Below are 20,851 nucleotides of genomic sequence, written 5' to 3' on the forward strand. Positions count from 1 at the left end.
CCCAAGTAGGGGAGTCCTACTTGGCTCCTAGTAGGATTCGGCCCCCTTTCCTTTTACCGATAGGGGAAAGGGGGAAGGAGAGAGAGGAGGAGAAGGAAAGGGGGGGCACCGCCCTCTCCCCTAGTCCAATTCGGACTCCTCCCTTGGGGGGCGCCTCCCCTTGTGGGCTAGCTTGCCTCTCTCCTATGGCCCATATGGCCCATATCTTCCCCCGGGGGGTTCCGGTAACCCCCCCGGTAATACGATTTGTACCCGATACATTCCGAAACACTTCCGGTGTGCAAATATTATCATCCAATATATCAATCTTTACCTCTCGACCATTTCGAGACTCCTCGTCATGTCCATGATCTCATCCGGGACTCCGAACAACATTCAGTCACCAAATCACATAACTCATATAATACAAATCGTCATCGAACGTTAAGCGTACGGACCCTACGGGTTCGAGAACTATGTAGACGTCTACGACAAAGACACCTCTCCAATCAATAACCAATAGCGGAACCTGGATGCTCATATTGGTTCCTACATATTCTACAAAGATCTTTATCGGTCAAACCGTAATGACAACATACGTCATTCCCTTTGTCATCGGTATGTTACTTGCCCAAGATTCGATCGTCGGTATCTTCATACCTAGTTCAATATCGTTACTGACAAGTCTCTTTACTCGTTCCGTAATGTATCATATCGCAACTAACTCATTAGTCACATTGCATGCAAGTCTTATCATGATGTGCATTACCGAGAGGGCCCAGAGATACCTCTTCGATACTCGGAGTGACAAATCCTAATCTCGGTCTATGCCAACCCAACAAACACCTTCGGAGATACCTATAGAGCATCGTTATAATCACCCGGTTACGTTGTGACGTTTGATAGCACATAAGGTATTCCTATGGTATTCGGGAGTTGCATAATCTCATAGTCAAAGGAATATGTATAAGTCATGAAGAAAGCAATAGCAATAGAACTTAACGATCATTATGCTAAGATAACGGATGGGTCTTGTCCATAATATCATTCTCCTAATGATGTTATCTCGTTCATCAAATGACAACTCATGTCTATGGTCAGGAAACTTAACCATCTTTGATCAACGAGCTAGTCTAGTAGAGGCTTACTAGGGACATTGTGTTGTTCTATGTATTCAGACATGTATCAAGTTTGCGGTTAATACAATTCTAGCATGAATAATAAACATTTATCATGATATAAGGAAATATAAATAACAACTTTATTATTGACTCTAGGGCATATTTCCTTCAGTCTCCCACTTGTACTAGAGTCAATAATCTAGTTCATATCACCATGTGATTTAACACCAATAGTTCACATCTTTATGTGATTAACACCCATAGTTCACATCGCCATGTGACCAACACCCAAAGGGTTTATTAGAGTTAGTAATCTAGTTCACATTGCTATGTGATTAACAACCAAAGATCACTAAGGTGTGATCATGTTTTGCTTGTGAGAGAAGTTTAGTCAACGGGTCTGCCACATTCAGATCTGTATGTATTTTGCAAATTTCTATGTCTACAATGCTCTGCACGGAGCTACTCTAGCTAATTGCTCCCACTTTCAATATGTATCCAGATTAAGACTCAGAGTCATCTAGATCGGTGTCAAAGCTTGCATCGACGGTACTCTTTACGATGAACTCTTTATCACCTCCATAACCGAGAAACATTTCCTTAGTCCTCTTTAGATACCTAAGGACAATTTTGATTGTTGTCCAGTGATGTACTCCTGGATCACTATTGTACCCCCTTGCCAAACTCATGTCAAGTCACACAACAGGTTTGGTACACAGCATGGCATACTTTATAGAACCCATGACTGAGGCATAGGGAATGCCTTCATTCTCTCTATATATTCTGTCGTGGTCGGGTTTTGAGTCTTACTCAACTTCACACCTTGTAACACAGGCAAGAACCCTTTCTTTGACTGGTCCATTTTGAACTTCTTCAAAACTTAATCAAGGTATGTGCTTTGTGAAAGTCCAATCGAGCGTCTTGATCTATCTCTATAGATCTTGATACCCAATATATAAGCAACTTCACCGAGGTCTTTCATTGAAAAACTTTTATTCAAGTATCCTTTTATGCTATCCAGAAATTATAGAATTCATTTCAATCAACAATATGTCATCCACATATAATATTAGAAATTCTACAGAGCTCCCACTCACTTTCTTGTAAATGCAGGCTTCTCTGAAAGTCTGTATAAAACCATATGCTTTGATTACTTTATCAAAGCGTATATTCCAACTCTGAGATGCTTGCACCAGTTCATAAATGGATCGCTGGAGCTTGAACACTTTGTTAGCAGCTTTAGGATCGACAAAACCTTCTAGTTGCATCATATACAACTCTTCTTTGAGAAATCCATTAAGGAATGCAGTTTTGACATCCATTTTCCAGATTTCATAATTATAAAATGCGGCAATTGCTAACATGATTCAGTCAGACTTAAGCATCGCTACGAGTGAGAAGGTCTCATCGCAGTCAACTCCTTGAACTTGTCGAAAACCTTTCGCAACAAGTTGAGCTTTGTAGACAGTAACATTACCATCAGTGTTAGTCTTCTTCTTGAACATCCATTTATTCTCTATGGCTCACCGATCATCGGGCAAGTCAACCAAAGTCCACACATTGTTCTCATACATGGATCCTATCTCAGATTTCGTGGGCTCAAGCCATTTATCGGAATTTGGGCTCATCATCGCTTCCTTAGAGTTCGTAGGTTCGTCATGCTCTAGTAACATGACTTCCAGAACATGATTACCGTAGCACTCTGGTGCGGACCGTGCTCTGGTTGACCTACGAGGTTCGGTAGTAACTTGATCTGAAGTTTCATGACCATTATCATTAGCTTCCTCTCTAGTTGGTGTAGGCATCACTGTAACTAATTCCTGTGATATGCTACTTTCCAATTCGAGAGAAGGCAGAATTACCTCATCAAGTTCTACTTTCCTCCCACTCACTTCTTTCGAGAGAAACTCCTTCTCTAGAAAGGATCCATTCTTAGCAACAAAGATCTTGCTTTCGGATATGTGATAGATGGTGTACCCAACAATTTCTTTTGGGTATCCTATGAAGACTCATTTCTCCGATTTGGGTTCGAGCTTATCAGGCTGAAGTTTTTTTCACATAAGCATCGCAACCCCAAACTTTAAGGAACGACAACTTAGGTTTCTTGCCAAACCATAGTTCATACGGTATTGTCTCAATGGATTTAGATGGTGCCCTATTTAAAGTGAATGCAGTTGTCCCTAATGCATAACCCCGAAACGATAGTGGTAAATCGATAAGAGACATCATAGATCGCACCATATCTAATAAAGTACGATTACGATGTTCGGACACACCATTACGCTGTAGTGTTCCAGGTGGCGTGAGTTGTGAAACTATTCCACATTGGTTTAAATGAAGGCCAAACTCGTAACTCAAATATTCACCTCCACGATCAGATCATAGAAACTTTATTTTCTTGTTACGATGATTTTCCGCTTCAATCTAAAATTCTTTGAACTTTTCAAATGTTTCAGACTTGTGTTTCATTAAGTAGATATACCCATATCCGCTCAAATCATCTATGAAGGTCAGAAAATTACGATACCCGCCGCTGATATCGCTTGAAGCTACGTCGGTATTTCCCCAAAGAGGAAGGGATGATGCAGCACAGCGGCGGTAGGTATTTCCCTCAGATACGAAACCAAGGTTATCGAACCAGTAGGAGAACCAAGAAACACAACGTAAATAGCCCCTGCACACATATAACAAATCCTCGCAACCCGACATGTTAAAGGGTTTGTCAATCCCTTTGGGGTAACGGTGCCAGAAATTGGTGAATGACGGGGGAAAGTTGTAATAGATTGGACAAATAGATCGTAAATAAAATAAAGTGCAGCAAAGTATTTTTGGATTTTTGGATTAATAGATCTGAAAGTAAAAGCAAATAAAAGTAGATCGCAAAGGCAAATAATATGAGAAATAAGACCCGAGGCCGTAGGTTTCACTAGTGGCTTCTCTCGAGAAAAATAGCAAACGGTGGCTGAACAAATTACTGTTGGGCAATTGATAGAACTCCAAATAATTATGACGATATCCAGGCAATGATCATTACATAGGCATCATGCCCAAGATTAGTAGACTGACTCCTGCCTGCATCTACTACTATTACTCCACACATCGACCGATATCCAGCATGCATCTAGTGTATTAAGTTCATGGAAAAATGGAGTAATGCAATAAGAACGATGACATGATGTAGACAAGATCTATCTATGTAGAGATAGACCCCATCGTTTTATCCTTAGTAGCAACAATACATACGTGCCGGTTCCCTTTCTGTCACTGGGATCAAGCACCGTAAGATCGAACCCACTATCGGGCACCTCTTCCCATTGCAAGATAAATAGATCAAGTTGGCCAAACAAAACCAAAATATCAGAGAAGAAATACGAGGCTATATAAGAGATCATGCATAAAAGAGATCAAATAAACTCAAATACTTTCATGGGTATAAAAAGATAGATCTGATCATAAACTCAAAGTTCATCGATCCCAACAAACACACCGCAAAAGAGTTACATCATATGGATCTCCAAGAGACCATTGTATTAAGAATCAAGAGAGAGAGAGATGAAGCCATCTAGCTACTAACTACGGACCCAAAGGTCTACAAATAACTATTCACGCATCATCGGAGAGGCACCAATGGAGGTGGTGAACCCCATCCGAGATGGTGTCTAGATTGGATCTGGTGGTTCTGGACTCTACGGTGGCTGGATGAATATTTCGTCGACTCGCCTAGGGTTTTGGTATTTTTGGGGTATTTATAGAGCAAAGAGGCAGTCTGGGGGGCACCCGAGGTGGGCACAACCCACCAGGGCACGCCTGGGCCTCCTGGGGTGCCCTCGTGGGTTGTGCTCCCCTCGGGGCACCCCCCAAGTGTAGCCAGGGCCCGTTGTGTTCCTTTTGGCCCATTAAAATTTTCCGTAAAGTTTCGTGGCATTTGGACTCCGTCTGATATTGATTTTCTGCGATGTAAAAAACACGGAAAAAACAGGAACTGGCACTTGGCACTATGTCAATAGGTTAGTACAAAAAATGATTACAAAATGATTATAAAAGATCCAAGATTGATAATATAACTGCATGGAACAATAAAAAATTATAGATACGTTGGAGACGTATCAACATCCAAGCTTAACCCCTACTCGTCCTCGAGTAGGTAAGTGATAAAAACAGAATTTTTGATGTGGAATGCCGCCTATCATGTCATATATAGTATGGACAATTGGACTTTTATCTGATTCAAAGCAATAGTCTAGTTTTGACATAATGATTTAGATACTCAAGCATATCAACAAGCAACCAAGTCTTTCAAAATATCAATGCTAAAATAAGTTATCCCTAGCCCATCATGCTCAAACATTGATCCAGTCATGAAACACACTTGAATATTAGGTATACCCAATACTTAAGTACGATCATATTGCCTCCTAGTTGGTGCTTATTATAAGAGAAGATGGAGACTCAAAATAAAATTTCATAAAGTAAAAGAAAGGCCCTTCGCAGAGGGAAGTAGGGATTTGTAGAGGCGCCAGAGCTCAAAGCGAAAAATTAGAGATAAAAACATTTTGGGAGGTGTATCCATCCCACCAACAAAACGACTTAGAGTTCCCAACACTTTCCATGATAGATATGCCATAGGTGGTTCCCAAATGGAAAATAAAGTTTATTCCTTTTTCCACCATACTTTCACTTTCCATGGCTAACCATATCCACGGGTGCCCTCCATACCAACACTTTCCAAGGAATTTATTATTTGACAACATAAAGTAATTTTTTTTGCATTTCGGGACTGGGCATCCCTAAGACCTTTGCCTTACTCTCATGCAATGACAAGTGAATAAACACTCATCTTGAGAATAACACATCCAACATGGAAAATATTAGCCACCCTTCACCGCTCCGCGAGCGAAACAAACACACAAAAGAGAAGTTTATTTTGAAAATTTAGAGATGGCACATGCAAATTTACTTAAAACGGCAAAATAATACCACATATAGATAGATATAGTGGACTCATGTGGCAAAACTGGTTTAAAGGATTTTGGATGCACAAGTAGAAATCATACTTGGTGTGAAATGAAGGCTAGCAAAAGATTGGGAAGCGACCAACCAAGAAACGGATAATCTCATAAGCAAGCATTAAGCATAAATAACACCAAATAACGCACCATAAGTAGGATATAATTTCATTGCATGACTATTGACTTTCGTACTTGCATAGGGAATCACAAACCTTAACACCAATATTCCTACTAAAGCATAATTACTCATCAAGATGACTCACATATCACATCATCATATCTCAAAACTATTACTAAGAATCAAGTTTATTTTGTCCAATGATCTTCATGAAAGTTTTTACTATATCCTTCTTGGATATCTATCACTTTGGGACTAATTTTCATGTTTTGATGTTCATAAGCCCAAACAAATATAAGTGAAGATCATGAGAATAATTTTTCTTCATTCTCTCAAAATAATTTAAGTGAAGCAAGAGAGAATTTCTTCAAAATTTTACTAACTCTCAAATAAATCTAACTGAAGCCAGAGAGAATTTCTTCAAAAACACTAAGCACACCGTGCTAAAAAAGATATAAGTGAAGCACTAGAGCAAGTCCATTGCTCATAAAAATTTAAGTGAAGCATAGAGAGCAATTCTAACAAGTCATGACATAATTTTGGCTCTCTCAAATAAGTGTGTCCAGCAAGGATTGATGACTTAAAACACAAAAGAAAACAAGCAAAGAATCATATCATACAAGACGCTCCAAGCAAAACACATATCATGTGATGAATAAAAATATAGTTTCGAGTAAAATACCGATAGTTGTTGGAAGAAAGCGCGGATGCCACTCGGGGGCATTCCAAAGCTTAGTTGGTTGCTCACTTTTGGATAATAGCTTGGGATGCCGGGGCATCCCCTAGCTTAGGCTCTTCTATCCTTCCTTCATCCATCGTAAGGTAACCCAAAACTTGAAAACTTCAATCACATAAAACTCAACAAAACCTTCGTGAGATCCGTTAGTATAAGAATAATAAACCACTACTATAAGTGTTGTATCAAACCAATTATTATTTTTTCTTGCATTATATCTACTATATTCAAACTTTTCTATGGCAAAAATTCATCAAAGAAAACCATAAAGCCATCAAAATAAGCACACAACACAAAGAAAACAGAATCTGTCAAAACAAAACAGTCTGTAGCAATCTAACTATTTCGAATATTTCTGTAGCTCCAAAAGCTCTGAAACATTAGGACCACCTAAGCAATTTGTATATTGGTCTACTACAATTGGAATGGGTATTTTATCGCTCTCTGGTAAAAATGATAATTCTTTTCGTGAGCGCAAAACTTTCTATTTTTTCAGCAAGATCAAACAACTCTCACCCAAGAAGATCCTAAAGGCTTTACTTGGCACAAACACTAAGTAAAACACGAAAAACACAATCATAACAGTAGCATAATTTTTCTAACACTCAAAAACAGGAAACAAAAAGCATAAATAAATTTTATTCATTGGGTTGCCTCCCAACAAGCGCTATAGTTTTACTCCCTTAGCTAGGCATAAAGCAAGGCTCTAAGTTTTGTCACCTTTCTTCTTCTTAATTTCCTTAGAGGTATTTTCATCATGGGGTTTTGTAAACACAACATAAAACATATTATCCATGGAAACTTTAGCATTCCTTAGTTGGTTTTCATCATAAACCCTTTGATTTCCCGCAACAATCCAAGAGTAGTGTTGATTAACATTATTGAAAACTTGTTGGATTATATCTAAAACGGGGACTTCGTTTTTGAGATTCTCATCAAAGATTTTATTATCCCCAAACAAATGTCTTAAAGCATAATCACTATTCTAAAGAATTTCATCTATCATAGGTTTTCCACGATTCATACCATAAAAATCAAAGATTTCCCTAGCTTCCCGTATTATGTAGTCAAACTCATTCATAAGAAGGAGAGTGGCTAACTTTTTAGCCCTAGGATTCTTTATAACGAGAATCTCAAAAAACAATCTTTGCAAGGTAGGATGAGTACGAATAAATTTACTTTCAAGTTTCGGAACTAGTGCTGAAATAGCATCCACATAAGATCTAGTAGTTTTAAGTATCGAAGCATCATCAAGACTCAAATTTCCAACACCATAAAAAAAATTCTTGGATACATTGTTTTCCCATAACGTTCCCTTGCCCCAAGATAAGAGTTTTACCATCCCGATTGCCTGTACGTCCAATCTTAGGAGTTAGGCCATCATTTGTTGGTGCCATACCGAAATCACTCATGATAGCAAGCAAAGGATAGATCTGACAGAAAATGGCAAACGGAAAAGAGAGGCGAATAAAATGGCAAATTTTTGTGAAGTGGGGGAGAGGAAAACGAGAGGCAAATGGAAAATAATGTAAATTGCGAGGAGATGAGATTTGAGATTAGGAACCTGGTATATGTTGAAGATCCTCCCCGGCAATGGCGCCAGAAATTCCTTTTGATGTCGCTTGAAGCTACGTCGGTATTTCCCCAAAGAGGAAGGGATGATTCAGCACAGCGGCGGTAGGTATTTCCCTCATATATGAAACCAAGGTTATCGAACCAGTAGGAGAACCAAGCAACACAACGTAAACAACCCCTACACACAGATAACATATCCTCGCAACCCGACGTGTTAAAGGGGTTATCAATCCCGTTTGGGTAACGGTGCCAGAAATTGGTGTGTGACGGGAGAAAGTTGTAATAGATTGGATAAATAGATCTCAAATAAAATAAAGTGCAGCAAAGTATTTTTGGGTTTTTTGATTAATAGATCTGAAAATAAAAGGAAATAAAACTATATCGCAAAGGAAAATAATATGAGAAATAAGACCCGGGGGTCGTAGGTTTCACTAGTGGCTTCTCTCGAGAAAAATAGCAAACAATGGGTGAACAAATTACTGTTGGGCAATTGGCAGAACTCCAAATAATTATTATGATATCCAGGCAATGATCATTACATAGGCATCACGTCGAAGATTAGTAGACCGACTCCTGCCTGCATCTACTACTATTACTCACACATCGACCGCTATCCAGCATGCATCTAGTGTATTAAGTTTATGGAAAAATGGAGTAATGCAATAAGAACGATGACATGATGTAGACAAGATCTATCTATGTAGAGATAGACCCCACCGTTTTATCCTTAGTAGCAACGATACATACGTGTCGGTTCCCTTTCTATCAATGGGATCAAGCACCATAAGATCGAACCCACAACCGGGCACCTCTTCCCATTGCAAGATAAATAGATCAAGTTGGCCAAACAAAACCCAAATATCGGAGAAGAAATACGAGGATATAAGAGATCATGCATAAAAGAGATCAAAGAAACTCAAGTACTTTCATGGATATAAAAAGATAGATCTGATCATAAACTCAAAGTTCATCGATCCCAACAAACACACCGCAAAAGAGTTACATCATATGGATCTCCAAGAGACCATTGTATTGAGAATCAAGAGAGAGAGAGATGAAGCCATCTAGCTACTAACTACGGACCCGAAGGTCTACAAAGAACTACTCACGCATCATCGGAGAGGCACCAATGGAGGTGGTGAACCCCATCCGAGATGGTGTCTAGATTGGATCTGGTGGTTCTGGACTCTGCGGCGGCTGGATGAATATTTCGTCGACTCCCCTAGGGTTCTGGTATTTTTGGGGTATTTATAGAGCAAAGAGGCGGTCCGGGGGGGCACCCGACGTGGGCACAACCCACCAGGGCGCGCCTGGGCCTCCTGGCGCGCCCTGGTGGGTTGTGCGCCCCTCGGGGCACCCCCAGGCACAGCCAGGGCCCGTTGTGTTCCTTTTGACCAATAAAAATTCTCCGTAAAGTTTTGTGGCATTTGGACTCCGTGTGTTATTGATTTTTTGCGATGTAAAAAACACGAAAAAACAGGAACTGGCACTTGGCACTATGTCGATAGGTTAGTACCAAAAAATGATATAAAATGACTATAAAATTATTATAAAACATCCAAGATTGATAATATAACAACATGGAACAATAAAAAATGATAGATACGTTGGAGCCGTATCAACCACGAGCCTCAACACTCATCGGACTGCATACATCAGTATGTATTATTTCCAATAAGTCAGTGCCTCGCTCCATTTTTCTGGAGAACAGAGTCTTAGTCATCTTGCCCATGAGGCATGCTTTGAAAGTATCAAATGATTCATAATCAAGTCATTCCAAAAGCCCATCTGCATGGAGTTTCTTCATGCGCTTTACACCAATATGACCTAAACGGCAGTGCCACAAATATGTTGCACTATCATTATCAACTTTGCATCTTTTGGCATCAATATTATGAATATGTGTATCACTATGATCAAGATTCAATAAACCATTTACATTATGTGTATGACCATAGAAGGTTTTATTCATGTAAACAGAACAACAATTATTCTCTGACTTAAGTGAATAACCGTATCGCAATAAACATGATCCAATCATATTCATGCTCAACGCAAACACCAGATAACACTTATTTAGGTCCAACACTAATCCCGATTGTTGAGAGAGTGTGCGTTGGTGATCTTATCAACCTTGGAATCACTTCCAACACACATCGTCACCTCGCCCTTAACTAGTATCTGTTCATTTTGCAACTACTATTTCGAGTTACTAATCTTAGCAACTGAACCGGTATCAAATACCATGGGATTATTATGTACACTACTAAAGTACACATCAATAACATGTATATCAAATATATCTTTGTTCACTTTGCCATCCTTCTTATCCGCCAAGTATTTGGGGTAGTTCCGCTTCCAGTGGCCATTTCCTTTACAGTAGAAGCACTTAGTTTCACGCTTGGGTCTAGCTTTGGGCTTCTTCACAGGAGTGGCAACTTGCTTGCCATTCATCTTGAAGTTCTGTTTCTTTCCCTTGCCATTTTTCTTGAAACTAGTGGCCTTGTTAACCATCAACACTTGATTCTATTTCTTGATTCCTACCTTCGCCGATTTCAGCATCGGAAGAGCTTTGGAATCATTTTCATCATCCCTTGCATTTTATAGTTCATCATGAATTTCTAGTATCTTGGTGATAGTGGCTAGAGAACTTTGTCAATCACTATCTTATCTGGAAGATTAACTCCCACTTGATTCAAGTGATTATGGTACCCAAATATTCTAAGCACATGCTCACTAGCTGAGCTATTCTACTCCATCTTATAGGCAAAGCATTTGTCAAAGGTCTCATACCTATTGACACGGGCATGAGTCTGAAATACCAATTTCAACTCTTGGAACATCTCATATGCTATGTGGAGTTCAAAACCTTTTTGAAGTCCCGGTTCTAAGCCGTAAAGCATGGTGCACTAAACTATCAAGAAGTCATCATACCGAGCTTGTCAAACGTTCATAACGTCTGCATCAGCTCCTGCAACAGGTATGCCACCTAGCGGTGCATCAAGGACATAATTCTTCTAGGCGGCAATGAGGATAATCCTCAGATCACAGACCCAGTCCGCATTATTGCTACTATCATCTTTCAACTTAGTTTTTTCTAGGAACATATCAAAAATAAAACAGGGAGCTAAACGCGAGCTATTGATCTACAACACAGATATGCAAATACTATCAGGACTAAGTTCATGATAAATTAAGTTCAATTAATCATATTACTTACGAACTCCCACTTAGATAGACGTCCCTCGAGTCATCTAAATGATCACGTGATCCAAATCAACTAAACCATGTCTGATCATCACGTGAGATGGAGTAGTTCTCAATGGTGAACATCTCTATGTTGATCATATCTACTATATGATTCATGTTCGACCTTTCGATCTCAAGTGTTCTGAGGCCATGTCTGTACATTCTAGGCTCGCAAAGTTTAACCCTAGTATTCTGCATGTGCAAAACTGTCTTGCACCTGTTGTATGTGAACGTAGAGCGTATCACACCCGATCATCACGTGGTGTCTCAGCACGACGAACTGTCGCAATGGTGCATACTCAAGGAGAACACTTATACCTTGAAATTTTAGTGAGGGATCGTCTTATAATGCTACCGCCGTACTAAGCAAAATTAGACGCATAAAAGATAAACATCACATGCAATCAAAATATGTGACATGATATGTCCATCATCATCTTGTACCTTTGATCTCCTTCTCCAAACCACCGTCATGATTTTCATCGTCAACGGCTCGACACCTTGATCTCCATCACACGTTGTTGTCGTGTCGCCAACTATTTCTTCTACAACTATCACTAACGCATAGTGATAAACTAAAGCAATTACATGGTGTTTGCATTTCATACAATAAAGTGACAACCATGAAGCTCCTGCCAGTTGCCGATAACTTTTACAAAACATGACCATCTCATACAACAACGTATATCACATCATGTCTTGACCATATCACATCACAACATGTCCTGCAAAAACAAGTTAGACGTCCTCTACTTTGTTGTTGCAAGTTTTACGTGGCTGCTACAGGCTTCTAGCAAGAACCGTTTTTACCTACGCATCAAAACCACAACGGTGATTTATTAAGTTTGTTGTTTTAACCTTCAATAAGGACCGGCCGCAGTCAAATTCGATTCAACTAAAGTTGGAGAAACAGACACCCGCCAGCCACCTTTATGGAAAACTAGTTGCATGTCTGTAGGTGTGTTGACACCAGATTTTGGCATGGTCAAAAGCATAATTAAGAAGACCTCAAATTGAAAAGTGCTCATAGTGAGAAAGTTCCGTATCGTCAAAAGGAGAAACTTTGATATTTGGGCAATAGCCATCCGGTCTCATCTCTAAGGCCGAAGTTATGTTCGAAGTTCTGAGATTTTGTATCCAGAATACTATTCGTCTGATTACACCCTCAAGACTTCCTCGTATGGAAAAGTGATCTACACGAATTGTCTTCGTCTTGTTGAGGCGATCGATTTTGATATAAAAATCATCCAAATCGGAGTTCGTATGCAAAAGTTAGAGCAATTGGAGTGTAGCCCTGTCATGAGGCGAGATGTGGCGCGCCCTACCACACGCATGTCTGATGGGTAGGGTCTGATGGGTAGTGCGAGGGAACAGATGTTTTGCGTGACTGTTTTGGCCCAGAAGATGGCGTCGAATCGAAAAATGTTCAACATGAAAGTTGTTCGTCTCGTCGAAACAGTCAAGATTTCTTTTGGACTCATTTCCATCCGAGGTCGTTTACCAACACAAAAGACCCGCAAGGTGCAGCCAGTTTAAACCGAACGGTTTTGGAAAGTTCGGATAAAACCAATCCGAATTTGACTAGGGTTTTGGACGTGAATCCAAGCCTTTTCCTTGCACGGGAAGTCCAGACGCCTCTTATATACCTAAGGGGTGACGGCCGATTGAACAACACACAATCGATCAAATCATCTACCACTTTTTATCTTTTATCTTTTCTCCTTAACCCTAGTTCTTTTTCTTTCTCGTTCTTCGTCTGTTCTTCTTGTTGCAGGGCAGCAAACCTCGAGGCCCTAGGGGCGATCAGGTCAACCCAGGGCAGCCCATAGCCGCCGCATGCCCAGACGGGGTCCCTCCCGGGCGCGTGGAGCTTCGGGTCAACAAAAGCACCCGCCGGATTGCCCGCGTACCGCGCTTCCGGCCGGGTCTCCTTCGACGTGAGTTGTGGTGCATCACCCTCGGCGTTGGAGGTACACGGTGACGTGTTCGTGTGCGAACACACTTTTTGGTGAGTCCGCTAGGGATGAAGCTTTGAATGGTCTCCGACCCGTTCTTGCTACGAAGAGATCATCATCTAGGGTTTGCAATCTACAAAGGTAACATGAATACCCAATTCCCTACTGTAGATTCAAATAATTCATATGGTGTTACTAGATCGTTCAATGAGTATACTCTATCGGCCAGCCCTAGTTTGTTCAATCATGCATCTAATTACGTGCATAGGCCGATTCAAAGTAATTTACATGCTTTAATTTTTTATGATACTAGTAACATGCACCATATGTATCCCAACTCTCATGCATCGGCAACCCCACAAATCATTATACCAATGAACAACATGGTGAGTTTGGTTAATAAATTTGAAACACCTCATGTTAGGATTTCCAATGCCATGCAAGAAAGTGTTTCACCCTTTTATTCATCGGCAAGTAATGTGCAATATACTAATCCAACCATGCCGATGAACGAGAGAATTGGCCATGCTACTACTAGCTATTCGACCAGTTATTCCCAACCGTCATATGCTACACCTCATGACAATAATTTTTCAGCACCATACACAACTGTAGATGTTCATAATTCGGCTTCCGACCTTCCTGGTCATAGCCGAGTGAATGTAAATTTTACAGGACCGGTTGCGCCCAATATTGTAGAAGATGAGGTAGTGGTGGCTGCATTGAAGAGTTTAGCCCAAAATAAGAGGATTAGTGCTCTTTGCCTTGAACAACATGAAAAGTGGCTATTTTCTGATTATGCCGCAATAAAAGCTAGAGTTTTGCAAGAAGATGAATCTTTGCCAATTGATAAAATTGGCAGGCAAAAATATGGTTTTACAACAATGCATATGCCTTCACCTAGTACTACATCATATTATACACCCCTACACTATTGCAAAATTTCGGCAACACCCGTGTGTCATTGCCAAAAGAATCTAAAAGCATTGGGGGGCAATCATATCCGGAGTGGGCTGAAATTGAGAAAAAGCTTAAAGCCAACTTTGCCGCTCGCCGCCAGAAACAAATAGAAAAAGAATTGGCTCAGATAAAAGAAGCATTGCCAATTGGTAGTATCAATGAAAAGAAGGATGATTCAGAACTTGAAAGTGCTTCGGTTGAAAAGGCCGAATCAATTAGTATATATTACGAATCCATCAAATCCAAAGAGGCAAGAATTATTGAGAAAGGGCATGGCAAGCATAGCAAAACAACCATGTTTGATTTTTATGAAGTTAATGGAACCTACTTCCTGTCCTATGAGTTCCGTGCCATAGAAATTAACAAGCCTCAAGGACAAGAGCAAGTAGCCAAACAAAGTTCGGCTGAGAAGGATCTTCAAAGTAATGATGCGCGGAACAAAGAAAAAGATGATGAAAAGGCGTTGGAGAGTTATCCAAAGATGAAGCTAGATATTTTTCAAGTCACACCACTATCATGCTCTCCCAACATATTTGAAGAGGTACGCATAGCGAGTAATTTACCTATTTTCAGATTTGGTCGCAACTTCATTATTGATGCATCTATAAGAAATATTCTTATAAGTAATTTTGAAAGACCAATGAAGAAGGGTAATTTACTTGCTAGCAATAAAATTGTTATGGAACATATCGGTCAACCCATTGCGCCATTTATAAAGACTGATAATGACTTATTGTTACAGCCAAAGCTTTCCCCATTGCTTTATCTAAAGTTCATATCTAGTTGGGTAGCTTTGCTTATTTCGTACTTGGCTTGCACTTGGTCTCAACTGAGACATGTATGTTCTAAATATCTTCGTTTCAGAAATTTAAAGCCAAGGTTAAAGTCTATTGAGAAAACCGATGCTAATATAATATCTTATCCAAAGACATCGGAGATAGAGTGGAAAACATAATGCATAGCCGAATGGGGAGATTCCAAATCTGAACCATTCGTTTGCTTATCTCCAAAGCCGTTCACACATCAAGATCAGCTAGGAAACAAGAAGTATACCTTCAATTCAAGCATGTGTGATCAAATATTTGATTTGTTGCTGAAAAATAATTACATTATAGTTCTTGATCACCATGTTAAGCCATCAATCCAAGTTCGAATGTATTGTAAGTTGCATGATTCGTCCAAGTATAATTTTGAGGATTGCAACATGTTTCATCAAATAGTTAAATCGGTCATTGAAAAAGGACGACCGAAGTTTGTTGAAACACCAAGAGATGACCAGTCTATTCCGATTGGTCCCGATGAAAAAAAGTTTTTGCATCGGCTGCTTCAAGCCGATCCATTTAAAGAGAAGGTAAAAACTGCAGGTGATGGGATTAAGCTCTCAATAAAGAAGTTGTTGTAGAGCATAATGAACATAATCATGAGGGCAAGAATTCCATCGAAGCTACAATGGAGACGCCAAGGACTGGGGGCAGCAAGCAAATCCAATGATCGATGAAAGCAAAGCAAAAGAAAACAAAGGCCGAAATAAGCGCAAGTGTAAGAGATCAAAAATCACCTTCGCTGAACTATTGGATAAATATCAAAGGAAGAGTGAAGAGAAGGATGCTTATCTGCCCAATCATGCAAAGAAACCAAGATCACCCCCAAGGTGCAAATATGAGGATTGGTATTGGCAAAGTGAGAATTTTAATGCAACATATTCATATCCTTATTTTGGGCCGTCAATGCCAATGACGTGGATGCCTCCCTATGCTCATATAGATCCATATCCATCATGGGACAGGTATGATACAAGGGCACATTCTCCATCTTATTTTAGACCATCTCACCAATATTATGCAGCTCCGAGAAGATCAACATTTGAACAATCACATGTTAAAGACCATTTCAATCACAAGGAATCGGTTCAGAGCTTAAGGAAGAAGAAAGAGGTGGTCAAGCAAGTTTACCGTGTTAAAAGAGATGGTCGTAAGAGTGCAACTTCAGATTTGATCTCAAATGAAAAACACCCAATTAATGTGTTGACATTGGCTACTAAAGACAATGAGACAAAGCAACCAATTATTGAGAGTCAAAGTGCTAAATCTGAAGAAAAGAAGTTGAGAGTGCACAAGGCTAAAAGCGAATTGCCATTGGTAAAAACAGAATCATAGCCGAGATGCCTGCTCGGCTTATCGTATTGGCAAAAGAAGAAATTACAAAAACTTAGTGCACAAGAACTTGAAGAAAGGAACATGGCATGGGTTCCCAAAGGAAGTGCTCAAAATAAGAATTATGTGCAAGCTTCCATTACAAGAAGTGCGACAAAGGTGAAGAAGGAAAAGAGTGAAAACTATGAAGGACCAAGCCGAAGGTTTCAACATCTTTGGTCTACACATTATCCGTATTCTTCAACTATGCCATTAATGCCTACGTCATGGGATTCGTCATTAGGTATGATTGGTAACCCTCAATGGGCTTATTTTATCCATGGACGCAATATAATTTCTTACGTCATGAAAGGGTATTACCAAGTCACTATACATTTGATTAGCTACAAGTTTGTAGCTGATCCAAAGGGCCGAAATACTTGATTTGTCATTTCATTTGTTTATTTCGGCTATATGTGCTTTGAATGAAGTTTACATGGTAATGGCTGATATTTATCTATCGTTCTAAGAGTATGTCAATGCATGGCTGGTGTAGTATTCTAACATCGTCCTTAGTTCGATTGGAGAGCGAGACAAGGTACGCGCTCATGGAAATTTATATGTATGCCTATATTACGATTGAATGGAGTTGAGACATCATGACCGATGTCATTGAATATATGCTGCATAGACCAATTCATAGCTGCAAAGTTGGTTACTGGGCTTTGTAACAGCCCAAATTTTCAATTTGGAATGTTATACATAGATCATCCATGCATATCATGTTTTATTGCTTTTCCGTTCCGTAATCCTCGAAATCCTAAGCAGCTCAAGGACCCTCAGAGAGAGTTGGGGATTTCCCGGTCTTCATATTTGATTCTTTTATCAAATAATGAAAAGAGGATTTGATTTTAATTATTTCTCTCCGAAAAATATTTCACATTAAAAATTAAAGAGAGGAGATAATATGACTTCTCCAAAATAAGTGAAATATTGGAGGAAAAATATTAAAATCATTAAATTGATTTTTTTGGATTTTATTCGGATTTTATTTACATTAGAAAAAGTGCATGTTTTTCAAAATTGCATTTTAGGGCCAAGAAAATGTTCATCTTGTTCTAAATATTTATAGATGGTGAAAAATTGTTTTGGCATTTTTAGGTTTTTATTAATTTTTTTCTAGGATTTTATTTCGGTCGGCGAAGTTTAAAAAAAAGGGGCTTCCGCGCCGACCGGGCCTAAGGCCCAGCCGCGCCAGGCCGCTGCAGCCGCCGCCTCCTGCGCGCCGCCGCCACTCGGACCGGAGTCCGAGTTGGACTCCGCCTCCACCGCGCCTTGCCCCCTCCTCCAAGTCGCCGCCCCCGCCCCTTTATATACGCCGCCACCCCCGCCCCCAACACCACCACCGCCGCCGCCAACCCTGCCGCCCGCAGCCGCCACCGCCTCGCGCAGCCGCCGCCGCCCGTGCTCGCCGCCGCCGCCCTCGCGAGCCGCTGCCCTGCCTCGCCGGAGGTAGCCACCGCGCCCCGTCGCCGGTTTTTTTTTATAAAAATCATTCTTTTTTTGAAAAACCCTAGATCCGTTTTTTTCGGATTCACCGGTTTTTCTTGGTTCTTCCAGTTAGCGGATGTTCGTTTTAACGAACGGTTTTCGCCCGTTAGTTACAGCTAACGAACGCTCATTCGTTAGTCTGTTCGTGAGTTTTCTTTTATCGGATTTATTCCGCGATTTTTCTGATCGTGATTTCTAATCCGATCTTAGTTTCTGTTTATCTTTTCGCTCGTTTAACGGAATCAGGCGATTCAAGCGCCTGGAGTTTCGTCTCGAAACCCTCTTTCTGTTTAACCAACTCAAACAAGTTTTGCTACTGTAAAATTTGACCTAGTTTCAGATTAGTAAACGAAGCTTCTTTCTTTCGCCGTTTGAGTTTCGTTGCTCCGTTTGTTTTGAGTCTTTTTGTGAACCGGAGTTCTTAATTTGAACTTTCTGGTCAACCTATCTTATTTGAGTTTTGCTTGTGCATCGTTGCTTGTTACTTATGTATGTTATTGTTTGCTTGCGATAGAATTCCCGGAGTGCGAAGCGTGTTACTACGAGTCTCTAGGATTCGCGGATCGTCAGCAAGGCAAGTAACACTTTGGTCATATCCCATTATTACCCAGTTTTTATGCATTAGTTCCAATCCTCAAACATTGCATGATTAGGATGTCATTAACTTGTGGGTTGGGAAGTAGTTGCTGAGGTAGAACCTATTGCCCTGTTACATTCAAACCCTTGGGAGTTACTTCTACGTATTGCTTATTGCTATGCTATGCTCGTAGACATGGTTTCGGTTTGAGTGAAATTCATGCCAGATGTGAGATTGTTAATTAATGGTTCAACTTAAGGTGGCAACTTAATCAAACAACTGGGTGGATTGAGGCACTTGGGGAATCCAGTGTTGTCTATTTTTTTGGAAATCCCGGGGTACCCGTGTGATCTTCCTATGGACCGCCACCCAGGCTCAAAGGGAACTGAGATGATTCATGCTAGAAACTTCTGTGTGCAGCCACAAGCTATTATGGGCTCTAGCATAGTTGAGTAAGTTACGTGAAGCTCTTGAAGAGGTAGATCAGCAGGTAGTGGGTTTTGTAGGTTTGGTATGGTCTACCCGGAGTAGAGAGTTAACGTTTCTGAAAGACTGTGTCTCGGTCATCCGTTTCTCAAACACCATGTAGTGCGAGAAATCCAACGGAGGCGATCGAGTCTTGTGGGGAAAAGTGCGCAAACCTCTGTAGAGTGTACAATCTAATCATGGTTAGCCGTGTCCCCGGTTATGGACAATTCATGAGTATCTAGTACTTGGGTTATCACATGTATCCCACCATGCTTAATTAAAACTGTTGGGATGTTAATTCACTTTAATTGGGATTGAATTGGGGTTACCTTCTCAATGATGTTTCAACCACCACAATAGTTAAATTAAAATCTATTCATTTGTTGTAGGGAAAAATTGGTTTTTCGCAAAAACTACAACCATACAGCTTTCCACCAGCCATATATGCATGTAGTGATAGCATTATTCTGTTTCTGCTCTACTGTGTTATATTGCCAGCATATTCCATGTGCTGACCCGTTTTCGGGATGCAACGTATTATGTTGCAGACTTTTCAGATGAGGAGTAAGGTTCATTAGGTCATTGCCGTGCAGCTCAGCTATGCTGTTGGAGTTGATGGACTCACTTTATCTTCCAAGCCTTCCGCTGTTATCGCATTAGATGGCCTTAAGCCATATTATTGTAATAAGTTCTCTTTGGAGACATTCGATGTAATAGTGTGTGATTGCTACTCTGTTATAAATCCTTCGAGTACTGTGTGTGTCAGCATTACCGATCCAGGGATGACACTGAAGCACAGAGACTTGACCATCTGAGGTCGGGTCGCTACAGGCTTATACTTTGTTTGGATATGATTTGGCTTATGCATCTTTGAGATCTATAAAAGGCTAAATCATAGCTGATTTTATTGTTGAACATCGGATTAATGTCATGCATAATATTGATATTAGCCTTGTCTCTCTAGTACTATGGAGATTATGTTTTGATGGTTCAATTCATAGCAATGGCCAAAGTGTTGGTGTTGTTTATATATCTCTTTATGGTACTATTTTTGAAGCCTCATGCCGTTTAGAATAATTTTATGCACGATTAATCAAGGCCGAACATGCATTGTTATTCAGATTGACTCTTTTACTTGCTATAGGTGCTATACATATTGAGGCTTTCGGTGATTCGTTATTAGTAGTGCAACAAATATCCAAGGGTTATCAATGTTTTGACGAATCACTTATAGTTTATCTTGGGGTATGTCTAGATGCAAAATTTACCTTGGGTTGCATTAAAATTGTTCATATATTTAGACATGACAATTGGAGAGAGTTGGCAGAGCAAGCATCTGACTACTATGTTAATCATGGTGTATTGCATTTATATCAATAGCGATGCTTATTCTTGCCAACATAGGTAAGGCCGAATTGGAG

Source organism: Triticum urartu, chromosome 7 (assembly GCF_003073215.2).
Source record: "Triticum urartu cultivar G1812 chromosome 7, Tu2.1, whole genome shotgun sequence".
In the NCBI taxonomy this organism is placed as follows: domain Eukaryota; kingdom Viridiplantae; phylum Streptophyta; class Magnoliopsida; order Poales; family Poaceae; genus Triticum; species Triticum urartu.